Here is a 14,114-nt window from a genome sequence, read left to right on the forward strand (position 1 = left end):
AAGACGGTGATGTTGTGTTCTGCTGAGGGTTCACTGCTGACTCGAGATTCATATGGTGTTTCTGATTCAAGGATGGAGCTGACTATTGATTTAAGCGAGGGAACCCAGGGAAGGAAGGCAGTGACTGATGGTGGTCGACGGCTGGCTCAGTTTGGTTGGTTCGAAAAGATGTTGTATCGGAACAGGAAGTGGTGTTATAGTTGGTAGCATTTAGTGGAAGAAGGTTCTTAGATGGGAGTTTTTGACGTGGCCAAGCTTGAGATAGATAAGTCGCTCCCATGGGTGGTCTGTTGATTCCGAAAACTGAATTTAGTCTCAGTCCAAGCTAGTCGAGAGTTGAACGTGAACTGAATGCAAGGGAGAAAAGAACGGTGCTTGGGTCTGGTTTAACAAGAACCAGTGGTGAAAGGAAATGAGCAGTTGCTTAGATGGAGTACTCTGGAGATGAACTCGGAAGCTGAGACGTAAATGGAGAAAAGAAATTGCGAAGAAGTAAAGATGCCAGTCTGTTGGATGGAACTGAACTTGGTCGAGCTGTTGCAGTTGTCGAAGGAAGGAGCTGTGTCCGAGAAGAAAATGCAGCTGGTGGTCTGACTTTGAATGGGTCTGGATTCAGAAACCAGTTTTGGTGGTATTGGACCGGGCCCTGCAAATATTTTCTAGGTCATGTTTTCTCGCAACAATGAGACATAAGGAACACCGAGTAGGAAAGAAAGGGAGGATCGGCCAGAGAGCCGCAGCTACAGAGTGGAGCAAAGAACAAAGGGAGGCGCGGCTACGGTTTGAAGTTTCGTTGTTTCGATTCCGATTTGATTTGTTTGTGATTCTTTTAATATGTTTATGGATTTTGAGAAAGTCATGTCTTGCTAGATTATTGTAACTAGGGTTTATGGATTGAAACCACTTGGGGTATTAGGCTACTTTGATTTGGTTATATAGCAATAGACCGTTATGATTTGAATAAATTAATTCTTGAATATTGTTTATTGATTGATTGAAAATTAGTTGTTGCTTCACCGGTTTTAAAAACTTATGTGCTTAATGAATTAGTTTTACAAATATGTGTGTCTTATTATTTGATGATCCATCTTCGTTAAAAACTTTGATGGGTTATGCTTAGAAAAACCATGTAGAATTTGTGAACCTATATTTAGTTTCGTATAACTTTCTCGTTGATGCAATTTGATGGTTCATGCTTAGATTTAGTCTTTTGATGTGCCATGCTTAGGGTATACCAGTGATATTTGCGATTCTGATACATATAACAGGTGATGTCAATAGAACGAACAATAAACACATATTCATAATTATGTTTCATTTCAGTAACTGAATAGAAATAGTGGTGGATACTATAAACCCTGGTTACCATTTTTCCCGTTGATTTAATTTTATTATTTCGTTTTTACATTTCTCATTCTAAAACTCCCAAAAACATTATTTCTGGTTTGTGAATTGAGAATATTAGTTAAATATTTTCACCGCTCCTCGTGGGAACAACCCGTAATTTCCTCTGTCTACTAGTTAGACACCGTGCGATTGCGGTTATCCTACATATAGGTATCTCCGGATCCTATCAGCCGGCAAGTATGGGCCCGGCCACATTCCATGTGCATGTGGCGGATTTAGAGCGACATGATTGGTTGATGGGAAAGAGGAGGGCCGACAAGAATCATGGGGGCGTGGCCACATCTCTAGTGCGTGTGGCGGCTTTAGAGCGACCTGATTGGTCGATATAAAAGAGGGGGGCCGGTCAAGCAGCATGGGGCGTGGCTGTGTGCGGGTGGCGCCTAAACTGGTCGTCCATGTGACATGGCCACGCCTCCTTTTGTTGCTGCTCCTATTTTCTGCGGCTCCTCTTTTATTTCTTTTTTCTGGTAGGACTTTGCTCCTACTAGCTCCATGGCGGATTAGTTTCCTAACTTGCCTAGGTTTGGACTCTACCAATAGGGTTCGAGATATTTGCACAGGCGCAAAAAAGGCCTAATTTTTGCAAATTAATTAGGTCAAAACTTGAATTTTGTGAGTTATCACAAAATTGAACAAAAATAACAAATTTTGTGTGTTGACACAAAATCCTTTTATTTTCAGAGAGCAGTTAATGCATCTTCTGATTGAGCATTTTCATGCAGACCTTAATTTTGATACTTCGGGAAATTCGTGTTACTCAGTTGCGAGTGAACACTAATTGTCATGTCATACCAATACCAAGGGTTCAGTTTGGGAACATAGCATAGGAAAATACTAAATAAACCATACACTAATGAATAATATAGGCGAGAGTTTACAGAATGTTTGGGATTGTTTCTACATGCACTATTCTGAATAAATATACTGAATTTCTCAGTACATGTGTGAGTAGAGAGGCCCGAGCACTCATTACTTTAATATGACTCAGTCCTTTTGCAGAGGGCGCATTAAATATAGGGTTTTACATTTTTAGCCCTGAACTAAAAACCACCATCAACACAAGGATAGCCTTCGCTTTTTCTTTGGTTGTTGACAACGTATATGGACACGTTTTATCCAAACATAACCTTCGTCTTTGGCCCTAGCAATTCGTACTTAGGTACGTACGAACCAAGGACAGTCTTCGTTTTTATCTTTGACTGCTGAGAAAAGCCAAAGATAACCTTCGTCTTTATCATTGTCTTTGACTGTTGAGAAAGTATATGGATACGTTTGAGTCAAGGACAACCTTCGCATTTTTCTTTGGATGTTGAGAACGTATATGGACACGTTCGATCCAAAGATAACCTTCGTCTTTTCCCCTGGCAGTTCGTACTTAGGTATGTAAGAACCAATGATAGTCTTTGTTTTGGTCTTTGGCTATTGAAAAGGTATATGAATACACTCGAGCCAAAGATAAGCCTTATTTTTTCTCCAAGGCTTCGTAATTTTGACCTTTGTATTTTTGTCCTGAAAGTAAAGAGAAAAAGGGGTAGGGTACGTTCTTGGTAGCCATGTTAGGAAAAACCATGAAGAGTAAGTATAGAACTTAACATAGATACATTTGTTGATCTCTTGTTTAATAGAACTGTCCAATGTTTGGGACATAGTTCCTAAATGAACCTCAGATTCGAAAACGGTAAAGAATACGGCAAGCTGAGGTAAAGAAGGTTCCTCAGATATTCAAAAACGACAGAGAGTACTGCAAGCTGAGTAAAAGAAGGCGTCCATTAAATAAAATGACCCTCAGTTCATAAATAATCTTAGGGATTTTACTCCAAAACTTTTACTGAGATTCCTTCGAAATCTAAGGTATTCAGATCCAGAGAAGGTTTGCTCATGAGCAAGCAAATAACAATAAAATAATAGCTTTTTTAAGCTTTGAAAAGCGTTTTTCTTTTTAAAGGTGTTTCTTAACCACTTTTTGAAGATCCGTAAGATTTCAAGCTTTTTGAGATTTATTACTCTAAAAACTTTTCCACAGAAGAGATAAATCATCACTAGAAAGTGGGATCCACCTTTCTTAAACTTAGAATTGATATTCTAACGAAGATCTAAACAAAAAAGATGATGAAATAACATAAATAACGAAAATCGAGAGCTTTTCGGTCCATCCCGTTTCTAGCACCAAACTGTGATTACTAATTTTCTGGTAACCTACGTAATATGAACAACTCAGTGAATCCAATACTAAGTGGTATGGATACCTCAGTTGAACTGACTGTTGAGTTTATAAAAGGTACGTTCGAAATGAGATTTTTTCATAAGATCGTATACTAAGTAAGTACAGATACTTTGCAAGAGCAGATGCTAAGAAAACAAAGTTATGTCTGTAATATAGAGGCTAGTAAGCAAATAATCTAAATAAAGAGATATCCCAGATGAACAGATAGCTCAGAAAACAGAGATAACTCAGTAGGTAAATCTCCAAGAGAGAAGATAATGTAAGTGCATCTACATTATCAACACATAAGAGATTACGTGGTTTGGTTAATTCTAACCTATGTCCACGGGTAAAGATGATAAGTTTATTGATGATCTTGGTACAAATGGGTGGAAGAACTCCATTAAAGAGAGTATGAAGCTCATAAATTAAAGTGAAGAAGAATAGATAGAGAGAGTGAGTTTTTTCCCTAATTCCTAGCCAACCTCATTATCCCCCTTCTCTTGAGATAAGGATGGGTATTTATAGATCCACATGCATCATGGATACCTTTGATGTCTTCTGTTCCATCGAGATGTGATGGTCCTTGGTCAATCTGGTACCTTCGTTGGCCGCTCCCCGCCTCCAATCAGACAAATGTCATCTTAGCTTCCTCCACGTGCCATCGTGAATTGTAAAACCTCCGTACAAGCTGTACCTTCATTGGTCGCGTGCCTTCGCCAGTCAGAGAATGCCACCTTAGCTTCCTCCACATGCCAACGTAAACTGTGAAACCTCCGTACAAGTTGTACCTTTGTTGGCCGCGTACCTTTCCTAGTCAAAGGATGCCACGTACTCTGAGCCCACGTGGTTGACGGCCGCGCCTTCGCTCTAAATTTTGTGCAGACTCCTCAGCTACCTTTGACAGACAGACAGACACATCCATGTGCCTATACTATAGCCTATTGCTTAAAAATTAAGCAATCTTGGTAGCGATTTGGTGTACTCTGTTGCAGCGTACTTTGCTACTCCCACATTTAATAGTGCGCCACACGTTGTTGGAGATAACCTCACAACTAAGCATCCTAAGAAGAGATGCGTAGTGTGTGTTGTTGTAACATAATAAGTTGCTCCACTTTTAATATTGTGCCATGTGGCACAGTAGATTTTTCCATCGAACTCCATGGTCAAGGTACCTTATTGGACATCAATATTCATTCCAACGGTTCTCATAAATGGTCTTTCCAACAACAAGGGTGTATACTTTGATGAGTTAGCATCACTCATGTATAGAACATAGAAGTCCACTGGAAATATTAACTCATTCACCTGCACCAAGACATTCTCAACAACCTCTAGGGTAAACATTAGATCAGTCAGCAATTTGAAGAACTACACGAGTCTCCTTGAGATGACCAAAATTAAGAGAATCATAAATTGAAGCAGGCACAACATTAACAGATGCTCCTAAGTCTAGCAAATCTCGTGTAAACCTGGTTTTACCAATTGTGCATGGTATAGTAAAGCTACCAGGATCTTTTAATTTAGGTGGGAGTTTCTTTTGAAGAAATACCGAAGCATTCTCCCCCACACTCATTACCTCATTACCAATCAGATTTTTCTTTTTAGTGCACAACTCCTTCAAAGCTTTGGCCCACCTTGGGACCATTCTGATAGCCTCAATAAGTGGGATAATGATTTCCAACTTGTTGAAGATGTCCAAAATCTCTTTGTGTTGATCCTTCTTTTTGGACATGGCAAAACTACTCGGAAAAAGAGGTGGTTTAATATGTGTAGTAACCGAAACCTTAGGTTGGCCAGATGAAATTAAGTTTTCTTCGGGCTCTGTTTGCGTCTCTTCCTCCTGATCTAGGTCATCAACAATCTGTCTCTGCTGATTTGGCTCTAACTACTTCCCACTTCTCAACATAACCGCATTAACATGCTCAATTGGATTAACAAGAGGTTGAGATGGAAGTTTAGAGAATACCTGAGCCTTCAATAAATTCATTGATGTAGCCATCTGCCCTATCTATTTTGCATCTATCTTATCGCATTATCAATTTTCAACTGATTCTGCTGGAACATGGAAATGAGAGTGTCAATCTTGGAATCTTCACTCTGAGGCTTAGGTTGAGGTTGTAACCGTGGTTGTTGAAAACCACTATGTCTCACATATGGGTTAGGAGCAGCAGCCTGCTTGTTTGCATAACTGAAATTCAGATGATCTTTCCAACCAGGGTTATAAGTATTAGAGTAAGGATCATACCTTGGCCTATGATTAGGGAACACAGAATTTACCTCTACCGGATCTTCCTCATATGTAGGAATAACTGCGGAAGTTTTACGCTGCATCATCTTTTCTATACTATTCAACCGTTGTTCTGTTTGTGAAAACCCTCATATCTCACTAACTCTTCTGATATTCGAGTCGTTTCTGGTATAAAACTGTTGTGCATTTGAAGTCATACTCTCAATCAGACTGGTTGCTTGTGAGAAAGTCTTATTACTAAGTGCACCACCTGATGCTGCATCAAACAAACACCTACGTTCTGGAAGTAACCCTTCATAGAAATATTGAATGGTGAGTGTTGGAGTGATGTTGTGGTGTGGACAGCTTGCCAACAACCTTTTGTACCTTTCCAAATATTCATAAAGAGTTTCTCTTGTAATATGCATAATACCACTGATCTTCGGACGGATTGCTGCAGCTTTAGAAGCAGGAAAATACTTCACTAAGAATAGTTTCTTTATGTCAGACTGGGTTGTAATACTTCCAGAAGGAAGATAATATAACCACGAATCTTCTTGGTCTAACAATGATAATGGAAAAGCTTGCAACATAGCTGCTCCCTTGTCTTCGGTACCCTGCCGTAGACTTGTCATCACATTCTCAAATACTGTAAGATGTCGATTCAGATCTTCGCCTAGAAGTCCCTTGAACTTTGGTAGATGGTGAAGCAAATTCGACTTTAGTTCCACTGTGTCAGTCAGGGTAATACACAATTGTTGCGAATATAAGCATGGAGATATCAATTATCTCAACTTCTTTCCGAAGGTGGAGGAGGTGGAGGATTTCCGTTCACCATTTCTTCTAACAACGGATCTTGTAGAATTGTTCCGCTTCGAGTAGTAATACCGCACAGTTTATAACCACCGCGATAACTGGGAGCCAAAGATCAAGCACCTGAAACAAAAAATCTAGAAAGCAATATAAAACACTAACAATAAAACTTAAAAACAAGAGTAAAAATGAAAATAAATAATAACTAAAATAAAACTAACCAAAAAATAAGTAACGTCTTAAAAAAAACAAATAAATAAATAACAACTAAAAGCTACCAACTTCTCCCCGTAAGCGGCACCAAAATTTAATGTGTGTCGTGAGTGCAACAAATTAAATTACTTATTTCCACACAATTAACTGGTAATATAATGGAAGCAAGGATCATTCACGAAGAGCAGGGAGTTTTCAGTTGCCAGATGTCACAAATGGGGGGTTTCGTTTGTAAGTTGCAAATACAACGAAGTAAATAATAAAGCAAATAAAATAATACGTAATCAGGGATGAGGAGTATGATCGAGAATCCTTCTTCATTACTAAACATTCATCAAAGTAATATAATTATCTATTCATCATTCATCATAAACTATCACCAACTGTAGGATAACAGGTACGCTTAACTACCCCCAAGACTATTAATATCACCGAATAACATGTATGATTAGCTATCAGATTATATCCGTCTGAGCCACCTTGAGGTACGCTTACAAGATGTAACGCAATCGAATGCTTTAGGGTTTATGAATCTAGGTTAGGTCCTAGTAGTTAAACTCAGTACGATCGGTTCATTTACTAGTATTGTTCTTACATGCGATTGCTCCACAGAATCCCTCTGCAAGGTCTCACGTTTTCTACTTGTGTAAGGGTTATTTAACAATTACGGATATCCTAACTCGTTACTAGCAATAGATCAATTAAGATATCAGTTTAGTATATCTCCTAAATCAATAAATCAATCAATCATAAATATTCATCATAGTAGAAACAAATGATAATCATATGAAGACATCAAAATATATTCATATATTAAATCAAATCATGTTTAGAACTTAGAATTCATCCTCAATAAAATAAGAGTTTAGCTACTCATGGATTTAGTGAAACCCATGATATACATATGATAAAATCAAAGATAATAGTTTCGGTAATGGAAGAACCCAAAACCCAAGCTTTCGCTCCTTGTCTTCTTGTCTCCACTTTCGTACCTTGATAAAATCTCCGTTAGGTACTTGGTACTCTCTTGAAAAGTATTTGAAGTCTCCTTAAATATCTCTAAGAATCTTAGGCTTTGGAAATACTTTGGAACTAAGAAAACCAATTTTGGCAAGTATTTTCGTCATTTCTTTGAGGGTGTGACCGGTCACACCCTGGATCCGGACATAGGTAGGGATTGGTCCCTACTTGATCCCTAATTATTTTTCCCATAACTTTTGCGTACGCACTCGGAATGGCCTCATTCTTTTTGCGTTCTTTTCGTTTCTTCATTCTCTACAAAATAGAGTTGAAAACTACTGAATTTGGTCGAGTTCCTCCTGTTTCTTAGTCCATGCTTACGTTTTATGTACGCTTTGGCACTCTTTTCACTCATTTTGGATGATTCTACCTAAATAATATAAACAAAAGAAACTAATAGTAATACAAGGTATATTGCACGAAATATAGCAAATACAAGCATGGAATTGATAAAAAAATAGTATAGTTAAGTATGCACTTATCAACATAGCACGAATGCAGGAAGCATTACTTGATGTAGCAGCAAGAAAGAGTAAGAACTATAAAATACCCTCACCCATCTATACTCCTAATTACAATACCAACAAGAGTATCACTTCTCCAGTCACTATCACAAGGCTACAAAAGGATACTAATGCTAGTACATCCAACTGTCACACATCAACTCCTCTAATTAGGATATTATCATATGCTGACATGAAAGCTAGAAGAGAGAAAGGACTTTGCTATCATTACGATGATGTATTTAAAGATGGCCATAGGTGTGTGAAGCAACAAATATTTATGCTAGCTGCAGAAGAAGATGACATACAAATTTCATCTGAAGGCTCTCCATATGACACATCTTTAGCTTGAGATTCATAAGAATATGTGGAGATATATGTGCATGCTCTTCATATCGAGTAACATATTACACAACACAATTAATATTCAAGGGATCATTAAGGAAAGAAAGTTAACAATACTTATTGATAGTTGTAGAACACACATTTTTTTAGATCCTGAGGCTGCCAAGTCGTATGGTGCCATTATTGAGCCAACTGCAGCCTTACAAGTGGAAGTAGCTAATGGTACTAAACTAGTAAGTGATGCTAGGTGTCCTACATTCAAGTGGAAAATGCATTTTTGGTTTGATATGAGGTTACTGAGACTTGGTGGATATGATATGGTATTGGGTGTTGATTGGATGAGAGGAGTGAGTCCAGTAGTTTTTGACTTCAACAAGTTATCAGTTTCTTTCACCAGAGAATGTCAGAAGGTAATACTACAAGGTGCAACAGAGAAAACTAAGGTGACTCAAATTTCTGGTCAAGTTTTACATAAGTTTCACAATAAGAATAAGCATGGTCTGGTTGGTCACCTTTTTTCTATTACAGCTTCCTTAGAAGAACCAGCAATCCCAGCTCCTATCACTAGTTTACACAACACCTACTCTCAAAGTTTTCAAGAGCCAACAACATTACCTCCACCTAGAACTCATGATCACCGCATTCCTATTAAACCACTATCCACTCCATCAAACCAAATGCCATATCACATTCCTTATATACAAAAGAAGTGGTAGAGAAATTGGTGCAAGAAATGCTTGCTGCAGGGGTTATCCAACCTAGCCATAGTCCATTCTCATATCCAATACTATTAGTCAAGAAAAATGATGGAAGATGGAGGTTGTATGTAGACTACAGAAAAATTAATAAACTTACTGTCAAAGACAAGTACCCACTACCCATATAAAAGAGTTGTTAGATGAACTAAAGGGGGATAAGTTGTTTAACAAAATCGATCTCAGGGCAGGTTACCACCAGATCAAAGTCTTACTTACAGATGTGCACAAGACTTCCTTTAGAACTCACAAATGTCACTTTAAATTTTTGGTAATGCCCATTGGCTTAACTAATGCTCATGCTTCTTTCCAAGCTCTCATGAATGATGTATTTAAACATTTTCTCAGAAAATTCATCCTAGTATTCTTTGATGACATTCTCATCTATAGCCCTGACATGGAAACTCATTTACAACATCTCAAGACCACCTTATCCATGCTACAAGAGCATTCTATCTTTACCAAGATTAGCAAGTGATCATTGGGAAACCACAGGTTGAGTATTTGGGTCACATTATTAATACTGAGGGAGTGGTAGTTGATCTATCTAAGATAAAATGTATGCTCAAGTGGCCAACTCCTAGCAATCAAAAAGAATTAATAGGATTTGTTGGGTTGACTGGGTATTATAGATGTACATCATTATGGGTTGATTAGTAAGCCACTCGCTGGATTGCTCAAGAAAAGCAATTTAAATGGGGTCCAACAGCTAAAGCAACATTTGAAAAACTCAAGGAAGCTATGGAAATAACTCCAGTCTTAGTACTTCCTGACTTCTCCAAGCCATTTGAGATAGAAACTGATGCTTATGATTTGGGAGTAGGAGAAGTTCTCATGCAGGAGAAACAACCAATTGCATACTTTAGCAAGGGTATGGGTGTAAGATTTCTACCTTACTCTACTCATGTGAAAGAGTTGTTAGCCATAATCATGGATGTTACTTAATGGATATCTTATCTGTTGGGTACTACCCAGATCATCAAAGCATCAAATTTTTTATGGAACGATTACACTCTATGATACAGAAAAAATGGTTATCTAAGTTACTTGGTTATGACTATGAATTAGTGTATAAGAATGATTTAGAAAACAGAGTTGAATCCAAAAATCTCAATTGAATCAACCACAAGAATGATCAATTCAATTGGCCATTCTCGACATAAGAGAACTTACGGAGCAACACAGTATATGTACAAAAAAATGTGGATCGGAGATCGACCAGTACTGTGGAATACACAAGGATTCATTCTATTTTTCATCACTATTTTCACAATGACATAGACTTAATCCTTGTAAACAAAAGTGTTAGAGCACTGCTCGGTTGAACCCACCAAGCGTTGGTATGTCAAGTTTGGTTGTCATATTTAGTTCCAAAACTCGAGTCGCTTAATAAGTAAACTAGAGTCAACTTCGATAGGGTAGACTAGAAATGCTAGAATTATTGTGCTCCAGTTACTCACAAAGATCTGAAGATGGATTAAAGACAACAAAGGCATTATCCTTCAGCTTAAGCTTAGTAATTACGACTTGACTTGTTCCATTTATATCTTGTGTCTTTCAAATCTTTTAGATTGAAAACATAACATGCGAAGCTATATTATTATGATCAAAGTGTTAAGGAATTATAATACGAAGTATAACGCCTATCTTTTGAAATTCGTATATAAGACATCGACATAATCGTATGAATGTTATTGTGAGTATGTGTATGGGTATGGGTGAAGATTTCGTCCTAGGAAACAATGCTTTACATTCATTTAAAGGAAGTACAATTCATAAACTTGTTTTATGAATCGAAAGGGAAATCGCTAGGCTTATTGGTATTGTTATTCATTGCAAATATTTGGATTACCAATATGTGTGTTTAGTATAACCGCTCATAACTTGTTTAAGTATCTTGGTAAAACTATTAATAATGCTTGATTTTTGTATTGGTATGACTTTTATTAGTGAAACCGATCTTAAGCAATCACTTGAGATGGTATGATCGATATTTGTAATTGGTGTGACCATTCCTAGTCATTGGGTAACCGATCCTAGAACTTGGTGGGACTAATCACAAGATGTATAATCGATCCTTGTTGTAGGTTAACAAGTTTTAGTAATTGGTGTAACCGATCCTATAACTTGTGCAACAAATTATAGTACTCATAAGTTAAATTCCATAATTATGTGGTAACCGATCCTAGTACCTAGTCAACCAATTTTTGGAAAGCTAGTGTGACAGATCCTAGTACCCACATGGAGGTATAACCGAACTTGTGATTTGATAGAACCGTGAAACCCATGAATGGTGATTTCATAGGATAATCAATCACATAGCTCTTGGAAGTCAGATGAACCAATTCTAAACTCGTTTAGAAGTGTGGCAAATCGGTTCCAAGATTGTAAACATGAAAAGTAAAGATGTCGACATACTTGAACATGTGCATAAATCTTATTTAGTAATTGTTCAAAGATATTCCTGGATACTCAAACCGGAATATTCCTAATATCTTTTGATATTTGGAAATATGCTTTTAATATATTCATATTCGAAAATATATTATTATGATAATTTCATAAATGTGTTTTTAACACATTCGGAATTAATATGATAATATATTATATTAATATGGAAATTTTCGGAAATGTGTTTTTAACACATTTATTATGAAAATTCGGAATTAAATATTAATGTGTCTTTAACACATTTGATATTAATAAGCATATCTCTTGATTTATATTAGTATTTTATATGCTATCTAATATTTGGTTATCAAGATTTCGGTAATATTAATTGAATAGTAATTGTAAAATTGGTAATTACTTAATATTCAAACTACCTTGATGTATAAATACCCAAGTTTGCATTTCAAGCAAACTGTCCGAAGAGCCAGTAAAATTACCTTGTTGTGTTGATACTGGTGGAGCCATCTATCCGGAGAGGAAAGTACCCTAATTAGGTGAAATCTCTTGCGACCGCTCGTTTGAAGACTTCTGTGGGATCAAGAAGCTCTACAAGTACCGTTGGTGGGAAACTAGATGATTGCATTGTTATTTTAGTTTTCGATTATTGATTTGATTGACTAACGGTTGTTGCTTCTTTGGTTGCATCTAGTTTGTTTATTCTTGAGAACCTTCTCTTCTGATATAATGCTCACTCAAACTAGTTCAAAGATTTAACGTTTCTACGGATCTAAGTTTTTCTAGAACCGTAAGACAGATTCGTTGATTTGCCGTTGTTAACAGACTCCGTCCTGTGCGAAAAATCAATAAGGAATCCAGTTTGTTTTAGCAGGTTGTTACTTTGAATATTAAATCGAAGATTGAACAATTTGAAAATTTGAAGAAGAAGTTGTTGTGAACCATTAAGAAGATATACTATATTTAGTCCTAAAGAGAACATTGTTCTGTTAGGATATCTAGTGTCAAATATCTATTGAGAACTTTGGTTCTGCTAGATATTATCAAAACAAGAATACTGTTGAAGCTAAGTAACTAGGATTTTTGTTTACTTAGTATTGTCTAAATGAAGTTGCAAGTTTACCTTTTTTGTAGCGTCTTAATTCATTGAGTATTCAAATCTAGACTAGGTCCCGGGGGTTTTCTACAAGATTGTAGTTTTCCTCATTAACAAAATTTTGGTGTGTGCTTTACTTTATTTTCGCATTATAATTGTGTTTATATTATAATTAAAGTAAATACACTTGTACGTTAACTAAGCACTTGATATTTATCTTATAAGGTTTCGGTTATACCATACAATTATCAAGTGAAAACTTTGTTGTAGTATTGTCTCGATTTCATATCCATAGACTATCACACAAAGTGTGTTGGATTTCTCCACTTGACTTTGATATTTATTCACGAGTTAGGCCAGTCCAGAATAACCCTATTTCAAGTGGACACTGTGTTGAAATATTCCTTGAGTGATTGTATCTTCAAGAGGTTTATACGCGGTAGAAATTGAATAGGTTATGATCAAATAAAAAGATTGTGGTGTATTTGGGTACCATAGTCTTTTCAAAATGTTTTATCCTTTCTTCCATCAAAATAATGACATAAAAGGCTTTAACTTTTGTTTGTCAAAAGTTCATTCTATCTTTTATCAATGCTTTTATACCGAAATAATAGAGATAACTTTTGTACAGGTATGGGAAAGTCACAGGTTCACGGACGTAAACAACATATCCCATAACAATTTTGCAATATATAAAATCATAAAGATTAAAATTGCAAAAATCATCTTCCAAATAAATTTGAATTTAAATAAATCTAAAAACATGAAGATGAAAAAGTTGGACATAGCGTACTCACAATAATGGCTATTCCAAACCCTAGTAATCCTTCTAAAAATACAAGAAATAAATTCTCATAAGAAGTTTCCTAGACACTGAGACCTCTGAAGAATTCTTTATTGTCCCCGAACTCCTTGTCGTCAACATCCATAGGTACATAGGGTTCGTGAAGAAAGGAGTCAATTCCAACAAACCTTCTAGGATGATGATGTTGAACCAGGGCCTTCTGAATTTCGAGAGTTCTCATAATAAAAGCCTTTATTTGCTGAATCTACTTCCTTGTTTCCTTCAACTCTTCAAGAACACTATAAAACTTCGGAGAGTTTGAAGGAACTGAAAAAGCGG

This window comes from Papaver somniferum, chromosome 7 (assembly GCF_003573695.1).
Source record: "Papaver somniferum cultivar HN1 chromosome 7, ASM357369v1, whole genome shotgun sequence".
NCBI classification, from domain to species: domain Eukaryota; kingdom Viridiplantae; phylum Streptophyta; class Magnoliopsida; order Ranunculales; family Papaveraceae; genus Papaver; species Papaver somniferum.